Source organism: Bufo gargarizans, chromosome 4 (genome assembly GCF_014858855.1).
Source record: "Bufo gargarizans isolate SCDJY-AF-19 chromosome 4, ASM1485885v1, whole genome shotgun sequence".
Classification (NCBI taxonomy): Eukaryota; Metazoa; Chordata; class Amphibia; order Anura; family Bufonidae; genus Bufo; species Bufo gargarizans.
Window position 1 is genome coordinate 6375436 of NC_058083.1, and position 21230 is coordinate 6396665.

A 21230-nucleotide genomic window follows, 5' to 3' on the forward strand; every position below is an offset into this window, starting at 1 on the left:
GTGTCTTATCTGCCGCAGCTCTCTCCCTTTCAGAGCTGAGGGGTGTGTCCTATCTGCCGCAGCTCTCTCCCTATCAGAGCTCAAGGGTGTGTCCTATCTGCTGCAGCTCTCTCCCTCTGTCACAAGCTTCAAACTGTACATAGGGGTTGGTGGTAGTTGAAGGATGGAACTGAGAATGTGCGACCACCTCAGCGATGTTACTAAAATGAACGGAGACATAAGGAAAAGAACAAACAGCAGGTGGCGCTCTACAGATACATTTTATTGAATAACTCAGTGGCTATACAAAAATTGTAATTACAAAAAAATAAGAAAATTCCTAGAAAGGAACCGGGTTGCATAAGTTTTTGTGACAGACGTTGCGAGTGTTAATGGTGGATACTTCTCCAACAGATATTGTCCAATATGAAGAGGAAGTCCTTGCAGAGAACAAACGGATGGCTGCACAATGGCAGGAAATAGCTTCCCGCGGTCCTGCAATCAATTAAAACAAAGATGAAATCCTCCAGGATGATACAATTTAGCGCAAGGCAATTTAAAGGAACAGACAATAACACGAAAATAAGTATAGTCCGGGGCTGCTGAAACTGGAAAGGAATGTAACTCCAGAGGATGTAAAGTCTAGGAAATATGTAGAAATTGTCAGTGAGGAACCGGAAATAGCTGCCAATGGTGGGAATAGTTATCACATATGTAGTAAAGTACTTACACGAGGCAAATAATTTGATAGTCATTCATAAAGAACCACTTAAAGGCAACATCTAAGATCAAAGCATTTGGTAGGAGTTCCCAGATCCTTCTGTTTCAATGTACAGTTGTGGCCAAAAGTTTTGAGAATTAAATAAATATTGGAAATTGGAAAAGTTGCTGCTTAAGTTTTTATAATAGCAATTTGCATATACTCCAGAATGTTATGAAGAGTGATCAGATGAATTGCATAGTCCTTCTTTGCCATGAAAATTAACTTAATCACCAAAAAACCTTTCCACTGCATTTCATTGCTGTCATTAAAGGACCTGCTGAGATCATTTCAGTAATCGTCTTGTTAACTCAGGTGAGAATGTTGACGAGCACAAGGCTGGAGATCATTATGTCAGGCTGATTGGTTTAAAATGGCAGACTTGACCTGTTAAAAGGAGGGTGATGCTTGAAATCATTGTTCTTCCATTGTTAACCATGGTGACCTGCAAAGAAACGCATGCAGCCATCATTGCGTTGCATAAAAATGGCTTCACAGGCAAGGATATTGTGGCTACTAAGATTGCACCTCAATCAACCATTTATAGGATCATCAATAACTTCAAGGAAAGAGGTTAAATTCTTGTTAAGAAGGCTTCAGGGCATCCAAGAAAGTCCAGCAAGCGCCAGGATCGTCTCCTAAAGAAGATTCAGCTGCGGGATCGGAGTGCCACCAGTGCAGAGCTTGCTCAGGAATGGCAGCAGGCAAGTGTGAGCGCATCTGCACGCACAGTGAGGCGAAGACTTTTGGAAGATGGTCTGGTGTCAAGAAGTAGTCAGTGTAGGTTATATCCTGATATAGTGTAGCTGATAGGTTCTGCTCTCCATACATACATGCTACAGACATAGCGCTGTGATGTCACAAGTTCGCAACAATACTTAGTGCAGCAATCAGTAATATGTAGTCAGACCTGTTAAAATGTGAAGTTGCACGTATTGCGCCAAAATATGAGCATCATTAACCTCTTAAGGACTCAGGGCGTACCGGTACGTCCTAACTTTAAATAGATATTCCGGCACTGCGGGGGTTAATCGCAACGGGATGCCGGCTGAATGATTCTGTCACAACGCCAGGGGGGGTCATGTGACCACCCCCCTTATCGGCGATTGCCGCAAACCGCAGTTCAATTCAGACCCGCGGTTTGCTGCGATTTCTGCAGTTTCTGATCCCCGCGGTCCCTGACAGCGGGGATCAGAAACTTTAAAATGCCCAAAATGCCGATTTGCACCCCCCCCTGCACCCCTGCATGATTTATGTGGGTGGGAGGTGCAGGCGGTGCGGGCGTTGTGGGAGGCGGGCGGTGCGGCAGGCGGGATCGCGATCCCCCGCCCGCCTCCCCTTGAAAATTCGTTGGCGTCTAGTGGTTATACCAGGGTGTCAGCACATTGCTGACACCCTGGTATAAACGGCTGACATATGTGCAGATATCAGCCGTTTAACCCTTTCCATACCGCGGTCCGTACGGACCGCTGTATGGAAAAAGTTAACTGTCATCGGTCAGGGAGCTCCCTCCCTCTCCCATCGGGGGGCTGCTGTGCCTTTGCAGCCCCCCGATGGAGATGGAGAGAGCCCCCAGACAGCCCCCCGAAGCCCCGTCCTCACCCTTCCCCGTCTGCCAAGTTGTGGCAGACGGGGAAGGTTCCCATGGCAACAGGACGCCTTCTCAGGCGTCCTGCTGTCCATGGTGCTGAACAGATCTATTCTAAAAGCATAGATCTGTTCAGTGTAAGTAAAATACAGTACAGAACCCTATATGGTGTTCTGTACTGTATTATACAGACATCAGACCCACTGGATTTTCAAGAACCAAGTGGGTCTGGGTCAAAAAAAATAAAAATAAAAAGTTAAAAAAGTTATGAAAAAAAAAACACATTTATCACTGAATAAAAATTAAAAAAATAAAATACACTACACATATTAGGTATCGCCACGTCCGTAACGACCTGATCTATAAAACGGTCATGTTACTTTCCCCGCACAGTGAACGCCATAAAAAAAAACAAAAAAAAACTATGAGAGAATTGAAATTTTGCCCACCTTACTTTACAAAAAAGGTAATAAAAGTGATCAAAAAAGTCGCATGTACGCCAAAATAGTACCAATCAAACCGTCATCTCATCCCGCAAAAATCATACCCTACCCAAGATAATTGCCGAAAAACTGAAAAAACTATGGCTCTTAGACTATGGAAACACTAAAACATGATTTTTTTTTGTTTCAAAAATGAAATCATTGTGTAAAACTTACATAAATAAAAATAAAGTATGCATATTAGGTATCGCCGCGTCCGTATCGACCGGCTCTATAAAAATATCACATGACCTAACCCCTCAGATGACCACCGTAAAAAAATAAAAATAAAAACGGTGTAAATACAGTCATTTTTTGTCATCTTACGTCACAAAAAGTGTAATAGCAAGCGATCAAAAAGTCATATGCACCCCAAAATAGTGGCAATCAAACCGTCATCTCATCCCGCAAAAAATGAGACCTTACTTAAGATAATCGCCCAAAAACTGAAAAAACTATGGCTCTTAGACTATAGAGACACAAATTTTTTTTGGGGTTTTAAAAATGAAGTAATTGTATAAAACTTACATAAATAAAGAAAATTGTATACATATTAGGTATCACCGCGTCCGTGACAACCTGCTCTATAAAATTACCACATGATCTAACCTTTCAGATGAATGTTGTAAATAACAAAATAAAAAAACCTGCCAAAAAAGCTATTTCTTGTTACCTTGCCGCACTAAAAGTGTAATATAGAGCAACCGAAAATCATATGTACCCTAAACTAGTACCAACAAAACTGCCACCCTATCCCGTAGTTTCTAAAATGGGGTCACTTTTTGGGAGTTTCTACTCTAGGGGTGCATCAGGGGGGCTTCAAATGGGACATGGTGTCAAATAAAACAGTTCAGCAAAATCTGCCTTCCAAAAACTGTATGACATTCCTTTCCTTCTGCGCCCTGCCGTGTGCCCGTACAGCAGTTTACGACCACATATAGGGTGTTTCTGTAAACTACCGAATCAGGGCCATAAATATTGAGTTTTGTTTGGCTTTGTAACTGGAAAAAAAATATTAAGATGGAAAATCTGCCCAAAAAGTGAAATTTTGAAATTGTATCTCTATTTTCCATTAAATCTTGTGCAACACCTAAAGGGTTAACAAAGTTTGTAAAATCAGTTTTGAATACCTTGAGGGGTGTAGTTTCTTAGATGTGGTCACTTTTATGGAGTTTCTACTCTAGGGGTGCATCAGGGGGGCTTCAAATGGGACATGGTGTCAAAAAACCAGTCCAGCAAAATCTGGCTTCCAAAAACCATACGGCACACCTTTCACTCTACGCCCCGCTGTGTGGCCGTACAGTAGTTTATGGCCACATATGGGGTGTTTCTGTAAACGGCAGAGTCAGGGCAATAAAGATACAGTCTTGTTTGGCTGTTAACCCTTGCTTTGTTAGTGGAAAAAAATGGGTTAAAATGGAAAATTAGGCAAAAAAATGAAATTCTCAAATTTCATCCCCATTTGCCAATAACTCTTGTGCAACACCTAAAGGGTTAACAAAGTTTGTAAAATCAGTTTTGAATACCTTGAGGGGTGTAGTTTATAGAATGGGGTCATTTTTGGGCGGTTTCTATTATGTAAGCCTTGCAAAGTGACTTCAGACCTGTAGTGGTCCCTAAAAATTGGGTTTTTGTAAATTTCTGAAAAATTTCAAGATTTGCTTCTAAACTTCTAAGCCTTGTAACATCCCCAAAAAATAAAATATCATTCCCAAAATAATTCAAACATGATGTAGACATATGGGGAATGTAAAGTCATCACAATTTTTGGGGGTCTTACTATGTATTACAGAATTAGAGAAACTTAAACTTTGAAATTTGCAAATTTTTCAAACTTTTGGGTAAATTTGGTATTTTTTTATGCAAAAAAATAAAAAAAAATTACTTCATTTTACCAGTGTCATGAAGTACAACATGTGACAAAAAAACAATCTCAGAATGGCCTGGATAAGTCAAAGTGTTTTAAAGTTATGGGCATTAAAGTGACACTGGTCAGATTTGCAAAAAATGGCCAAGTCCTTAAGGTGAAATAGGGCTGAGTCCTTAAGGGGTTAATTGCCGATTTGCGCAATCGCAAATATATTGGGGCACTCTATCTGCATATAAAGCTATTGTAATGTTCTGCCGTGCCAACCATGTCTCCAGTCTCAGGAAACTTCTAGCAGCTTGGAAAATGTAGCAGCAGTGACCCACGCCTGTTTTGCATGTGCAATACGCGCATATTACATTGCCGATTTTCGCAATCAAGAAAATAATGGCAAATTCTCGAATTGGCGAATTTATGATGAATATTTGCCCAAATCGTGAAATATCGTGAATTTGAATATTGAAATAGATACAAACAGGAGTACATAGAACTTTCATTCCAGTGTGTACGTCTGATAGGGTGTGTTCCTGTCTCTCGGCTATACTGAGCTAGACAGGAAAGCACAGTACTATCTTGATGTAGTGTCCAGATTTTTTTACTACATTTTTATTTACTATTTACTTTTTAGATATTCGTTTTTATGTTTGGATATTTGGATATAATAAATATCTGCCCTGGTGACTGAGTGCCTGTTAGTACTTTTGTAATACAAGTCTCTATTTACAGACTGTGGGGCACCTAAATCCAGAAGCCAGAACGGGAAAGCCACTATATATTTTAGCTGAGTTCCAATTATTTTTGTACAGTCGTGGCCAAAAGTTTTGAGACTGGCACAGATTTTGGTTTCCACACAGTTTGCTGCTTCAGTGTTTTTGGGTCTTTTTGTCAGCTGTTTCTATGGTATACCGAAGTACAGTGTTGATACTCCTTTTTCCAAACGCCTGGACTTCACCCTGGCATGCTGGATATCAGCTTCTGGGACAAATCCTGACTGATATAAACCCATTCTTGCCTAATAAGTGCCTGGAGTTTATCACAATTTCTCTGTTTTTGCTTGCCCACCTTCTTTTTGAGGATTGACCCTCTGGGGGCCATGGACCCAAAAGGTCCATGTTTTGTTCACTGAGCCACTTGGCTATTACTTGTGACCTGGTGCTACATTATGCTGGAAGAAGAATTATTCATCACCACATTGCTCCTCACCACACTCTCTTGGATGAGAAGCAATCTCACACATGAATGGTTTCAGGATGCTTTACTTTCAACATAACACAGGATTCACGGTAGCACTAAGGACAATAATTTGTCCAGATGTCCCAAGCAGTCCGAAGGAGGCTTCATCAGAGAAAATAATTTTACCCCAGTCCTCTGCAGTCCAATTCCTGGACTTTTTGCAGAATGCCAGTCTGTCTTTGATGTTTTTACAGAGGCTTCTTTGCTGCCCTTCTTGACACCAGGCCATCCTCCAAATACCTTTGACTCGCAGTTACACTCACACCAGCCTGCTGCCATTTATGAGTAAGGCTACTTTCACACTAGCATTGTCGGATTCCGGCAGGCAGTTCCGTTGCCGGAAATGCCTGCCGGATCCGGAAATCCATATGCAAACGGATATCATTTGTTTCCGGATCCATCTGACAAATGCATTGAAATATTGGATCCGTCTCTCCGGTGTCATCTGGAAAAACAAATCCGGTATTTATTTTCTTCACATTTTTAAAGGTCTGCGCATGTGCAGACCGGAAAACCGGATCCGTCAATGCGGAAATTCCTGAACACTTGGTACCAGTTCCGGCATTAAGGGGCTTCTGTCACCCCCCAAAAGTAATTTTTCATTTTTGGGCTAATTAAAATCCTTATAGTGCGATTATCCAATATATAGTGCTCTCACATTTTTCTGTGGTTTCGTTTCTTTAAAAACGGCACTTTTATAATATGTTAATTACCTCTCTACCAGCGAGTAGGGTGGTTACTTGCTCGTAGCCGCTGCATCCTCCTTTCAAATAAACACCCCCTCCTCCTGCTGATTGACAGGGCCAGCGAGCGCTCTCCTCCTAAGGCTGGCCCTGTCTGCGTTCCAAATCTCGCGCCTGCGCCGTACCGGTCTTCTGTCGGCACAGGCACACTGAGAGGAGGACGCTCGCTCTGCCGCTGCTTCCTCAGTGCGCCTGCGCCGGGTGTAGATGTGACGTCATCGGCGCAGGCGCACTGAGGAAGGAGCGGCCGAGCGGGGTCCTCCTCTCAGTGCGCCTGCGCCGACTGAAGACCGGTACGGCGCAGGCGCGAGATTTGGAACGCAGACAGGGCCAGCCTTAGGAGGAGAGCGCTCGCTGGCCCTGTCAACCAACAGGAGGAGGGGGGCGTTTTTTTGAAAGGAGGATGCGGCGGCTACCAGCAAGTAACCGCCCTACTTGCTGGTAGAGAGGTAATTAACATATTATAAAAGTGCCGTTTTTAAAGGGTTTCTACCACTTCGGTTTCACATATTTAGCTGTCAGACACTAGCGATCCGCTAGTGTCTGCTCTGCCCAACCATCCTAATATAATTGCTTTTGGGGCAGCCGTTTTGCTAAAAAAAGAACTTGTATTAATATGCTAATGAGCCTCTAGGTGCTATGGGGGCGTCATTAGCACCTAGAGGCTCCGTCTACCTTCAGAAACTGCCGCCGCCGAGCGCGTCCCTCCAGCCCGCCCATCTCCTCCTGAATGCGATCCTCCTTGTGAGCGTATGTATTCGGCGCATGCGCAGTGAATGTCTGACCGCTTCCTTGCTCAGACATCTCCACTGCGCCTGCGCGATGACGCCATCGTGCTCCGAGGAACAGGCACAGTGGAGATGTCTGAGCAGGGAAGCTGTCAGACATTCACTGCGCATGCGCCGAATACAGGCGCTCACAAGGAGGATCGCATTCAGGAGGAGATGGGCGGGCTGGAGGGACGGGCTGGAGGGACGCGCTGGGCGGCGGCAGTTTCTGAAGGTAGACGGAGCCTCTAGGTGCTAATGACGCCCCCATAGCACCTAGAGGCTCATTAGCATATTAATAAAAGTTCTTTTTTTAGCAAAACGGCTGCCCCAAAAGCAATTATATTAGGATGGTTGGGCAGAGCAGACACTAGCGGATCGCTAGTGTCTGACAGCTAAATATGTGAAACCGAAGTGGTAGAAACCCTTTAAAGAAACGAAACCACAGAAAAATGTAAGAGCACTATATATTGAATAATCGCACTATAAGGATTTTAATTAGCCCAAAAATGAAAAATTACTTTTGGGGGGGGTGACAGAAGCCCTTTAATACATTTCAATCCGGCAAGTGTTCTGGAATTTTGGCCAGAGAAAATACCGTAAAAGGGACGGAACGGAAGACATCCTGATGCATACTGAACTAATTGTTTTCCATTCAGAATGCATTAGGACAAAACTGATGCGTTTTTTTCCAGTATTGAGCCCTTATGACGGAACTCAATACCTGGAAAACTTTAACGCTAGTGTGAAAGTACCTTAAGCTCTGCACTAGTGGTGACCTGATCCTGCAGCTGAGTCCTATTTAGGAGACTGTCCTGGCACTTGCCGGACTTTCTTGGGCACCCTGAAGTCGGTTTTACAGCAGATGAACCTCTCATCTTGAAGTTCTCGATGATCCGGTTGATTTAGGTGCAATCTCACAAGCAGCAATGTCCTTGCCTATGAAGCCCTTTTGATACAAAGCAATGATGACTGAACGTCTTTTCTTGGAGGTAACCATGGTTAACAGAAGAAGAAAATGATTTCAAGTAACACACACCCTTTTAAAGCAACCCGTTTGCTCTTCCAAGTGTTAACAAGACAGCTGCCTTATCCTTCTTAACTTCTTAACTCCTTCTCCTGAGTTAACAAGAACACTGTAATGATGTCAGTAAGCCATTTTGTGGGAGGGCTGAAAATCTGTTCAAATAGGGATTTTATGATTAAGTTAATTTTCATGGCAAAGAATGACTCTGCAGTTAATTGAAATTCATCTGATCACTCTTCATATCAATCTAGAGTAAAGCGCTTATCCATCTATTAATGTAAAAAATGAAAATCAGACATCATATAGTACATGGCAATCGCTTTCTAACAAAGCTAGAACCAGCCCTGTACCTCACATCGATCCAGAGATCTCCACATTCATTGCTCTGCTAGATTCATAGCAAGCTGACAGTTCAAAGGGAGTGTCTTATCTGCTGCAGCTCAGGAGGCGTGTTTCAGCTCTCCTCCAATCACAGCTCAGGAGGCAGGTGAAGGATGAAACTGAGCATGTGCAGCCTTCTCAGTGAGCAGGACAAAGAAATAAGAGAAAGAACAAACAGCAGGTGGCGCTATACAGATACATTTTATTGAATAACTCAGTGGCTATGCAAAATTTTTAATTGTATAAAATTACCAAAATATTCAGATCCAGGGGCTGGCTTAAAAAATTTAGAATATTTTTTGCAGGACAACTCCTTTAATGCTACTTTCCACCATAAAAACTAAAGCAGTAAACTTTTTGAAAAACAAAATTGTGTCACTCTCAAAACTTTTAGACCAACCTATAAGAAAAACCTCAAATTGGGTATATAGATATACTGGGGTCTAGTATAATATACATTGGGTATATAGATATACTGGGGTCTAGTATAATATACTGAGCCAACCAACGAAAAAAGACCAATAACCCCATATAGAATGAGAAGACACACATATAAAATATATATAATTTATTAAAGACACAATTAAATAACAATAAATATGACACAAAGGCACAGGGTAGAGGGGGGCGGTGAGGCGCCCTGTGTAGTGGGACAAAATCAACCACCCTCACATATACCGGACTAACAGGGAAAGGGGGTCACAGACATTGGGTATAAAAACCGCACACTATTAACAAGTGTATGCTACATACAATAATATAAGAAAGTCAATATGGTCACACATAGCAAACTTGCCCTCCAAATATAACATAGATGGCCATCAGGTGAATGCAGATTATCAAATAGTAGCAAAGTCAAGGGCAAAGCAGGAATGCTATGTGTAAGCATTGGATCATACTAAAGTAACAAAATAACTATGCATGAGACAAAAACACAAATTACCCAGGGTATGCCGGAACCCAAGGTCGGTGACCAAAGCTGCACCTCAACGCGCGTTTCGCAGAGAAACTGCTTCGTCAACTGTTTGGTGCCATTTGTGCACTGTATCATGGTATTATTTAGGTATTGTATGGTGCTATTTGTGCACTGTATAGTTCTCTTATTTGTGCACGTTATGGTGCTATTATTTAAACATTGTCTGGTGCTCTTATTTGTACACTATATGGTGCTCGCATTTGGACTCTGTATGATGCTTTTATTTTGGGATTTGTATTGTGCTGTTATTTGAACATTGTGTGGTGTTCTTATTTGTACACTCTATGGTGCTTTTATTTGGACTCTGCGTGATGCTGTCATTTGGTGCATTGTGTCTTGCTGTTATTGAGCCAGCTCCTATATGTGAGTGATGGTAGTCAGCTCCTGTCTGAAAGTCAAGAAAGCTGATTTGAGAGCCAATTGAAGTGTTACTCTGCACTCTCTTTCTCTCTCTCTCTCTCTCTCTCTCTCTCTCCTCTGCCAATTGATGAGGGTGGACTGACTGTCTAATATGTCTAAAGGTATTAAATAAGGAGCCACTTGGGAGCCAAAAAAGATGATCTGGTTCACTAAAAAGGCCAGAATTCCCATCACTACTTTATATTTCTGGTATTTGTGTAGTATGGTGCTGCTATTTATGTGCTGTATGGTGCTATTATTTTTCTACTGTATAGTGCTGTTATTTATACACTGTACAGTGCTATTTGTGCACTATATGGTGCAGTATTTGTGATCGGTATGGTGGCATCATTTGGGCATTGTCTAGTGCTTATTTGTACATAGTATGGAATCAATATCTGTGCTCGGTATGGTGGTGGTCTTACTTGGGCACTTTGTGGTGCTGTCATTTTAGCACTGTATTGCACACATTAGTGAACACTTTATAGCAATACTATTTTTAAAGGACCACAGTCATTGTGTTACTGTCTGTAATGTTTTACTATACTGTAGTTGTTTGGTTTTCATCTTATACACACCAGAATATAGATTACTTGAGTGGAAACATACCCTTTAAATGAAGGTCCTGAGGACATTGTCCACACAATGACACTCTCTCAGTTATGTTGGAAGTATCCTACATCCTTAAGATGGCAAAGCCACACCAAATTCATGATTACTTGATATTGTAGTAGAATCTGGAACTTCCCACAGAAGTCATACTTAGCCCTATTGCACGAGGTCTATAATTTAGGGAATTTGCAAAAGTCATCAGGATGGTTTCCTATAAACAATGGAATGGTCTAGAAGTAGGACTCAACTGAGAGACCAAGCAAAGGAAAAGCTTAAATTGCCATTTACCCAACTATGATATGGTTAGGTAGATCTTTTAGGGACCTTTAGCTTCTATTTATATTTGCTGACGTCTACAAATGACTATTCATCATTGCCAGTGACATTTGAATTCCTTTCTAATCTGTCAAAGGCAATAGGGTCCATTGTGAAGAAGTTCAAGTTCCTTAAAAATCTTCAGATCCCTCCCGATTGCAAAACTACTAGATTTTAGCTAGAAAGTGACTAAAGATGCGCAATTAATCTCAGATTAAAGGAAAGGGTGGAGAACACATCTGACAGAACAATTGCTACCTCCGACAATCTACATGATTTATAGTTGGTCTTCTATATCTATCTCTTTTGTCATATTCAAGTTTGAGAAGAATTAACATTTTTGTTTAAAATCTATTTTTGTTTTAATGGGTAGGTTGGCATCACTGATACACAAATCAAGGAGTGCCTAACATTTCACTACACTTGATCAATGTTAAGGTTCCTCCAGTAAATCTAGTTATCATCAACTACCATAGTGGAAATAGAAGTCAAGTTGTTTACACTAATAATGTGGTCTTTGTTGTAGTAACACAGTTGATACCATGGAGCCCTTAGGTCTCTTGGGAGCTTTAATTTAAAGGGGACACAAAGGGAAGGCTTTAGACAAATCAAGAAGGTGCCAATGCAGAAGACTCAAGCACTGATGGACCAAATTGGTCCAGACTGGAGTATTGGTGGACCAAATTGGTCCAGACTGGAGTATTGGTGGACCAAATAGGCACAGACTAGAGTGTTGATGGACCAAGTTTGGCACAGAGTGGACCATTGGTGGACCAAATGGGCACAGACTAGACTATTGGTGGACCAAATGGGCACAGACTAGACCATTGGTGGACCAAATGGGCACAGACTAGACCATTAGTGGAGCACATCGGCACAGACTTGAAAATTGGTGGACCAAACGGGCACTTCAAAACCTAAACTGGTTCCATATGAAGCAATTCGCTAAATGACCCTACCACCATAAATATTACTATACCAAAAAATACTGTACTTACCGATCCCTGACAAAAAGAAAAAACTTTAATTTGCATATATTAAAACTTATTTTTATTCAGCAATTTGGGCACATATAAACATGGGACCAACACAGATGCCTTCAGCTGCCAAGTGAATATGCAATAGGTCAGCCAGTGTCATAGGAACAGATCTGTTGACAGATGCCCCTTAAATTGCTCCTGTAGGCAAAACATTACCATCCCAAAAGTAATATCAAGATCCCTGAGGGTCTTCTTAGAGACCATAAGTTCCAAGCCTGCAAGATGACCCATATACAGTGGATATAAAAAGTCTACACACCCCTTTTTAAAATGTCAGTTTCTATGATGTAAAAAAAGAGAACTTCTTCCACCTTTAATGTGACCTATAAACTGTACCACTCAATTGAAAAATAAACTGAAATCTTTTAGGTGGAGGGAAGAAAACAAAAGAAACTAAAATAATGTGGTTGCATAAGTGTGCACACCTTATAACTGGGGATGTAGCTGTGTTCAGAATTAAGCAATCCCATTCAAAACCATGTTAAATAGGAGTCAGCATACACCTGCCATCATTTAAAGTGCCTCTGATTAACCCCAAATAAAGTTCAGCTGCTCTAGTTGGTCTTTCCTGAAATTTTCTTAGTCGCATCCCACAGCACAAGCCATGGTCCACAGAGAGCTTCCAAAGCATCAGAGGATCTCATTGTTAAAAGGTATCAGTCAGGAGAAGGGTACAAAAGAATTTCCAAGGCATTAGATATACCATGGAACACAGTGAAGAATATGGCACAACAGGGACATTACCAGGAAATGGACGTCCCTCCAAAATTGCTGAAAAGACGAGAAGAAAACTGGTCTGGGAGGCGACCAAGAGGCCTACAGCAACATTAAAGGAGCTGCAGGAATATCTGGCAAGTACTGGCTGTGTGGTACATGTGACAACAATCTCCCGTATTCTTCATATGTCTGGGCTATGGGGTAGAGTGGCAAGACGAAAGACTTTTTCTTACGAAGAAAAACATCCAAGCCAGGCTACATTTTGCAAAAACACATCTGAAGTCTCCCAGAAGCATGTGGGAAAAGGTGTTATGGTCTGATGAAACCAAGGTTGAACTTTTTGGCCATAATTCCAAAAGATATGTTTGGCGCAAAAACAACACTGCACATCACCAAAAGAACACCATCCCCACAGTGGAGCATGGTGGTGGCAGCATCATGCCAAGGGGCTGTTTTTCTTTAGCTGGAACTGGGGCCTTAGTTAAGCAAGAGGGAATTATGAACAGTTCCAAATACCAGTCTATATTGGCACAAAACCTTCAGGCTTCTGCTAGAAAGCTGAACATGAAGAGGAACTTCATCTTTCAGCATGACAACGACCCAAAGCATACATCCAAATCAACAAAGGAATGGCTTCACCAGAAGAAGATTAAAGTTTTGGAATGGCCCAGCCAGAGCCCAGACCTAAATCAGATTGAAAACCTGTGGGATGATCTGAAGAGGGCTGTGCCCAGGAGATGCTCTCGCAATCTGACAGATTTGGAGTGTATTTGCCAAGAAGAGTGGGCAAATCTTGCCAAGTCAAAATGTGCCATGCTGATAGACTCACACCCAAAAAGACTGAGTGCTGTAATAAAATCAAAAGGTGCTTTAACAAAGTATTAGTTTAAGGGTGTGCACACTTATGCAACCATATTATTTTATTTTTATATTTTTTCTTCCCTCCACCTAAAAGATTTCAGTTTGTTTTTCAATTGAGTTGTACAGTTTATAAGTCACATTAAAGGTGGAAAAAGTTCTGAAATGATTTATCTTTGTCTCATTTTTTTTACATCACAGAAACCTGACATTTTAACAGCGGTGTGTAGACTTTTTATATCCACTGTGTCTCCTGAGTGCATAGTCACTATCCAATGACCTCAGATTACCTGGAAGTGATCAAGATATTGTGACAAGGACCTAAGAGTCCTTCTCATACTGAAGTCCGATGATATCACTGGAGTCAGTAGATGTATGGTGCAGTGCTGCCACCTGCTGCCTGTTCACCTTAATGCTATATGAGAACATAACACTAAATGTGTTACATTGCAGATATTATAGACGTTTCATTAGTGATAAGACAGGGGTGGGATGTGGGCAGTTCCCAAACCCCCTTGATAACATAAATATTGGTTCGCACTTTGCAGACCCAGGGAGACGTAGGATGGCAATACAACTAAATATATTGTATGCAGAGCCCTAGGCTCCCTGTCAAGTCATTTGGCACCTCTCTGTGATGCACACTGCGCAGTGTGTAGCACTTCATTTTTGGGGGCACTATGCTGGGACTTATATCTTTAAGGAGGATTAAGTACAGCACTTATTTTTTAGGGGGCACAATGTGTGGCGCTTTATTTCAGGGGGCAGCACAGTGTGTTATTTTCAATGGTCACAGTGAGAGTGAATATTTCATTCAAGGGGCACAATGTGTTTTAAGGTTGCACAGTTTGCAGCATCAAACTTTGTGCAATTGTTTCAATTGGCTGCTGTGTCCACAAATGTATCCAGGTCAGTACTTTAGCAGAGGTGTAGCTAGGTATCCTGCACTGGGGTTTTGCTGCGCTAACTCTTACCCACCAACTAAATTTAGTAGAACTTTTTCTTTATGTTGTTTTAGCTACATCTGTTTGTGTGAATGGGTTATGATGTGTTTTGTTGTTGAATCTGGTGCACACCGTACGGGTCTATACTGTTGCACCAAACAGCCCACTGTGACAATGGGATGTGTGGAATATCACAGAGAAAAATGACTTTTCATATAAAAACATAACTTTTACTATCGATTGTTAAAATAATACCCCATATAATTGTAAATAATAATAAAAAACAATGTCAGATATTTTGACAAAGCCTTACTTAGGACGTTTCCAGGATAGTACAATCCGATAAAAGAAATTTACGGCAACTTACATTTCGGAGACCGTGGACCTGGCCAGAGTATACACGAGAGGTAAAGTCAGGACAGGGGGAGGGGGGGAAAAATCCCTCAATATACCCCTGCCTACAGGCGGAGCACCCGCCCCAAAAGGGTCGACCACACCTCTCGGTGGCTAAGCCCTCACTGTCGCCTACTTCAACCCTGCCAATGGAAGCTAAGGTACTTGTCCCTTCTTAGTTGCTTGTTCTAACGCGTTTCTCCAGTGTCCGTAAAAACTTGTTCATCGGGGGACCGATGATAAATAATCAGATGTTAAAAGCTTAAATTGTGGTAGTTGCAGGAAAAATAATCAAATGTTGCAGCCATCAATATGGATAGTTGAATATCCGATGTTAAATCAAAGACATCCTGGTATGGTAAGGTGCACTTGCACCAGGTTCACACTGTCTTACATACCTTAGATTTGGCGCCTAAAACGATACCCCACCTACTGATGTAGTGAATAGCGACATGAAAACAGGTATAGACGCAACTTCCGGTCTTTGAAACGTGTGGAACGCACACGTGATTCCAAAAGCGGAAGTGCTTGACCGTTATTCTCCCCGACACTTCCTGGCTATGGAACGCATGCAGGAGCGTGCGAGGAGAAACTAGGAGGAGCCGATGATGTCGGCTGCGTTACCCTAAGGGGGAAGGGGGTGGTTACGGCATCGATAATAACCAAGTTAAGGTAAATGATAAAACAAAGATACAAAGGTAGTGTAACATAAATAAATCCCCTAATATCGGTGCATCGTTAATATAACTGAGTCCAACATACTTATGAAGGGGTTTTAAAGGACACGGATAAATAGGGTGTGGGGACAATAAAGTAATGTCCCATGCAGGTCCCCATAAAATCATATATTCCAAGGAACCAATCCCGGTTCGATATTCTGCAGACAATCCAAAGCTCACACTTTATAGTGAGAGGATCACCATAGAGTACGGTTAAAGTAAGAGAGAGAAGGAGACGAAATAAAACAGCTAAAGGAAATCTGTTCATTAAGTCCCAGGGGATACACAGTTTTGAGATGGTATATCCACTGGGCCTCCTTTCGGAGAATTCTATTGTCCCAATCACCACCCCTTGGTGACTGCTGTATAACTTCAATGACCTGAAATGTAAGCGTGTTCACATCGCCATCGCCTACGGTTCCTTACACCTCCTAGGTGTTCCCCAACCCGTCTCCTCAGTTCACGTTTAGTTTTGCCGACATAATTTAGCGGACAGCCGCAGGTACATAGGTAAATAGCAAAGTCACGTATGGTGTATGTTATCCCTGTACTGTTGCTGGTGAACACTTTAGATTTTAAAATAAAGGGGCAGCAGATACAATCCCCGCCACATTTGTAAGTGCCCGTAGCCTGTAGTTATTCCTATCGGTTTTTGGTAATGGCCTATGCACCAGTCTGTCTTTTAAGGACCGTCCACGTCTGTATGTATTTGCCGGCGTCGGGGGGAGAACATCATTGATGTCTGGATCAGTCAAGAGAACATCCCAGTATCTTCTAAGGATACCCCTAACTTTTTGATTTCCACAGTCAAATAATTCTAATGATATCATTGCTATAGAATTATTGGCACTATAGGACGTATCCAGGATTGTACTAAAGTAAGGCTTTGTCAAAATATCTGACATAGTTTTTTATTATTATTTACAATTATATGGGGTATTATTTTAACAATCGATAGTAAAAGTTGCGTTTTATATGAAAAGTCATTTTTCTCTGTGATATTCTGGATTGTTACTTTTCAAACCTCATAATTACTACAGTGATAGTCAATGGGATGTGTAGAGCCATAACGGCATGCTTGGGTGGTATAGTTGCATAAGCAACCACCTGATGCCCTACAATTATCGTGCACAGATCCTATTCTAATTAATGGGACCTTTGCCCGATACTTGCCGGCTGTCAGACTGCTGCTTCAGCATCTGTCCTGCCCAAGCATGCGGTTATGGCTCTAACTCGCCCCATTGTCAGATGAAACAGAAAAGTATGCCATCATAGCCTTTAAAGGGGTTGTCTAATAAAAAAAATCTACATTTTTCAATCCAGCACCTGGATCTGAATACTTTTGTAATTGCATGTAATTAAAAATGTAGTATAGTCACTGAGTTATTCACTAAAATCTATCTGTATAGCGCCACCTGCTGTTTGCTTTTTTAAAAAAAAATGTCTCTGTCCATCTCACTGAGAGGGAAGCACAAGCTCAGTTCCATCCTTCAACTGCCACCAGCTGCAATAGGAAGGACATGCCCGCTGAGAGTGCACGCCCCTAAGCTGCCAGCTTGAAATTAATCTAGCAGAGCAATTGTAGCAGTGAATGGGGAGATCTTTGGATCCACGTGAGGTCCACGGCTGGTTCTAAGTTTGCTAGAAAGAGTTTGTGATGTACCTTATGATGTCTGATTTTCATTTTTTACATTAGTCATGGGATAATCCTTAACCCGTAGGATACCAGCGCCGTACATGTATGGCTCTGGTATCAGGGTCACAGATCCCAGTGCCGTACAGCTACATCGCTCTGATCAGGCGGGTGCAGGAACTGCACCCGCCCCATCAGCTGCAGGGGTCCGGCAGTCACAGATACCCAGACCCCTGCTGTATGCGCATTAACCCTTGCGTGCAGTATCCTGCCAGGTGAGGGGTGGCCATCGGATCCCCGCACTGCTGTGACGGGGACCCGATGGCCGGGAAGGCAGCCCGATGCCTTCCTTAGGCATCATAGCTGCCTTCTGGGAGAGCCTGTGAGATCCAGCCCCCTGGATCTCACAGGCAGGAAGCTGTAAGTGTATTACAGTGAGTAATACACTTACAGCCAATGCATCACAATACAGAAGTATACTAATGCATTGTAAAGGGAATCAGACCCCCAAAAGTTGAAGTCCCAGAGTGGGACAAAAAAAATTGTGAAAAAAGAAGTTAAAAAAATAAAGTTTTACAAAAAAATGAAAAGTTTTAAGTAAAACAAAAAAAAGGGGTCCTTTTCCCAATCTAAAGTAAAAAATAGGGAAAAAAGAAAAGTAGACATATAAGGTATCACCCTGTCCATATAGAGCGGCTGTATAAAAATCCACTCCGTCAGGTGAACGCTGTACAACAGTGTCAAAAAAGCCATTTCGTGGTCATCTTGCCTCACAAAAAGTGTAATACCAAGTGATCAAAAAGTCTTATGTACCCCAAAATGGTACCAATCAAACCGTCATCTCATCTCGCAAAAAATGAGCCCCTACCTAAGACAATCGCCCAAAAAATACAAAAATTAGTCTCTCAGAAAATGCCAACACAAAAATATTAGGTATCACCGCGTCCGTAACAACCTGCTCTATAAAAATATCACATTATATGCCCCCTCAGATGAATGATGTAAAAAAAAAAAAAACTATGCCACAACAGCCATTTTTTTTCACCTTGCCTCACAAAAAGTTTAATACCAAGCAATCAAAAAGTCTTATGTACCCCAAAATGGTACCAATCAAACGTCACATAAAAATTAGCCCCCACATAAGACAATCACTTAAAAAATCCATCAAAATCTGCGCTACAAAAGCCATATGGCGCTCCTTCTGTTCTCAGTCCTGCCATGTGCCCCCACAGCAGTTTACCACCACATATGGGTTGCTGCCATATTTAGGAGAAAATGGGTAACAAATTATGGGGTGCTTTTTCTCCTTGTGAAAATGGAAAATTTGGGGCTAAAGCAACATTTTATTGGAAGAAATAAAACTTTTAAGTTTTACAGCCAAGTGTTACCAAATTCCGTAAAATGCTTAGGGGATCAAAGTGCTCAGTACCCCCCTTAATATATTCTTTAACGGGTACAGTTTCCAAAATGGGGTCACTTTTTGAGGGTTTCCACTGTAGGGGTACGTCAGGGTCTCTTCAAATGCAAAATGGTGCCTAAAAACCATTCTAGCAAAATCTGCCTCCAAAATCCATATAGCGCTCCTTTCCTTCTGACCACTGCCATGTGCCCATAGAGCAGTTTACCGCCACATATGGGGTATTTCTGTAAACTGCAGAATCAGAGTTATATATATTGAGGTTTATTTTGCTGTTAACCCTTGCTGTGTTGCAAGAAAAAAAAAAAGATTAACATAAAAAATCTAACAAAAAAGTGACATTTTGAAATTTCACCTCCATTTTCCTTTAATTCTTGTGGAACACCTCAAAGGTTAACAAAGTTTGTAACATCAGTTTTGAATAATAGGGATGTAGTTTCTAAAATGGGGTCATTTATGGGTGGTTTCCATCACCTAAGCCCCTCAAAATCACTTTATAACAGAATTGGTGCTTAAAAAAATGGTTTGGGAAATTTTGTTGAAAATATGAAAAATAGCTTCTAAACTTCTAAGCTTTCTAACGTCCTAAAAAAATAAAATGACATTTACAAAATTATGCCAACATAAAGCAGACATATGGGGAATGTTGATTGATAACCATTTTATGAGGTATTAATATTTGTCTTAAAAGTAGAGAAATTCTAATTTAGAAAATTGTGAATTTTTCAAAATCTTTGGTAAATTTTGGATTAATTTATAAATAAAGGTGAAATATATCGACTCAAATTTACCACTGTCAAGAAGTACAATGTAACAAGAAAACAGTCTCAGAATGGCTTGGATAAGTAAAAACATTCCAAAGTTATTACCACATAAAGTGACACATGTCAGATTTGCAAAAATCGACCTGAGATTTAAGGTGAAAAGTGGTCGGTACTGAAAGGGTTAAAGGGGTTGTCCGGGTTCAGATAACCCCTTCTTCCCTCATTCAGCATGAATGAGTGGAGCATCAGAGCATTCCACATTCTGCTGCCCTATCCTGTAAAAATGTTGACGCTCCCCCTTGACTTGGGCTGCATTGCGCAGGGCAAGGTCTTTTTGTGTACATTCTCATCGCTAGGCGGAGGCTTCCATCTAGCAGTGATAATGGTGACATAACTGGCACTAATGGGCGGTCTTTAGCGTTGCCCTAGCCTGTCCCATTAGTGCTGGTGAGTGAATAAGGGAATTAGAGGTTGTGTCCGGGTTCAGCTCATATATTTATTTTTCATATCCGTAAGAGACACCCATTTACCCCATCATTAGAGGGGTATTCCCATCACATACAATGGGGGCATATTGCTAGGATATGCCTCCATTGTCTGATAGTTGCGGGTGTCACGGTGGGGAGTGGAGGAAACTCCCCAGCGTACAAAGAGGAGGCAACTGGGAAGCAACAAGGCTAGGAGGAGGAATAAGGGTGCAGGTCACCTCTTACAGCGTCCCTAATTCGAAACCTGACTCCTAACCATATGAGCCAACCCAGATGGTAGGAGGGCTCATACTCTGGAACCTCGGGGCCCTACTAACCCTCAAGAAATCCCTGAAATAGGAGCAGGGTAAAGACCACCTGTTCCTCCAAAACCACGGACGAACAGGAGTCTCCACTGGCCAAGCTGAAAAGTAAGGAGACCGTATACAGCATATGGAATTGGCAGGTAAGCGACGAATGCAACACACTTACCTGCCACAGGCACACCAACTGAAACCCGCGCACAAGTGCAGAAGTCCACACACATTAAGCACACAGCACATAAAACAACCACACAGGTATCCAGGACACACATAGCTGCGTACGGACAATTGGTCCCCCCTCCGGGGAACCAGTGACCCCCTTCCGGAGGATACAACGTTAGACAAGGGAATGTCTAGCAAACATGCTGGACACCAAACGCCACCAGACATGTAACACCAAACTAGACATACAAACACCCTGAACATAACCACTCCAAACAAATAGGGATAGGAAGGGAAGGAGACACTGGGATGATATTGACGACAACTAGGATGGCCCTCAGATGACAAAAAGCTAGGAGCAAGCTCCTACTCCAACAAAGGCAGGCATCCAACTGATCTTAGTCTCACAGCAACAATATATAAAGAGACAAGAGACCACACCCAAGCTCACACCTTAACCCTGAGCACACCAGGATGAAAAGAAAAGCCTTAAAGGGAAAGCGCACACACATGCAACAACAACACGTTGCCAAAGGCAACAGCTTGCATGACCACCGTGTTACGACGCACACAACATAGGCCGTGACAGCGGGTCCCTCACTTACAACGAGAACAGAGCGGTGAGAGCTGAGGTTGGAGGACTCCGGGTTTCCCGGGGTCCATT

At 42.0% G+C, this 21230-nt stretch overlaps 1 long non-coding RNA gene across 1 annotated transcript; it reads right to left on the bottom strand.

Annotated features, from left to right (window-relative positions):
* Positions 1 to 241: 241 nt before the first annotated feature.
* LOC122933648 lies at positions 242 to 15572 on the bottom strand. The gene is made up of 2 exons (XR_006388525.1): positions 15480 to 15572; positions 242 to 474 (listed from the first exon to the last, which is right to left on the bottom strand). It is a non-coding gene; the product is annotated as an uncharacterized LOC122933648 (long non-coding RNA).
* Positions 15573 to 21230: the final 5658 nt, after the last annotated feature.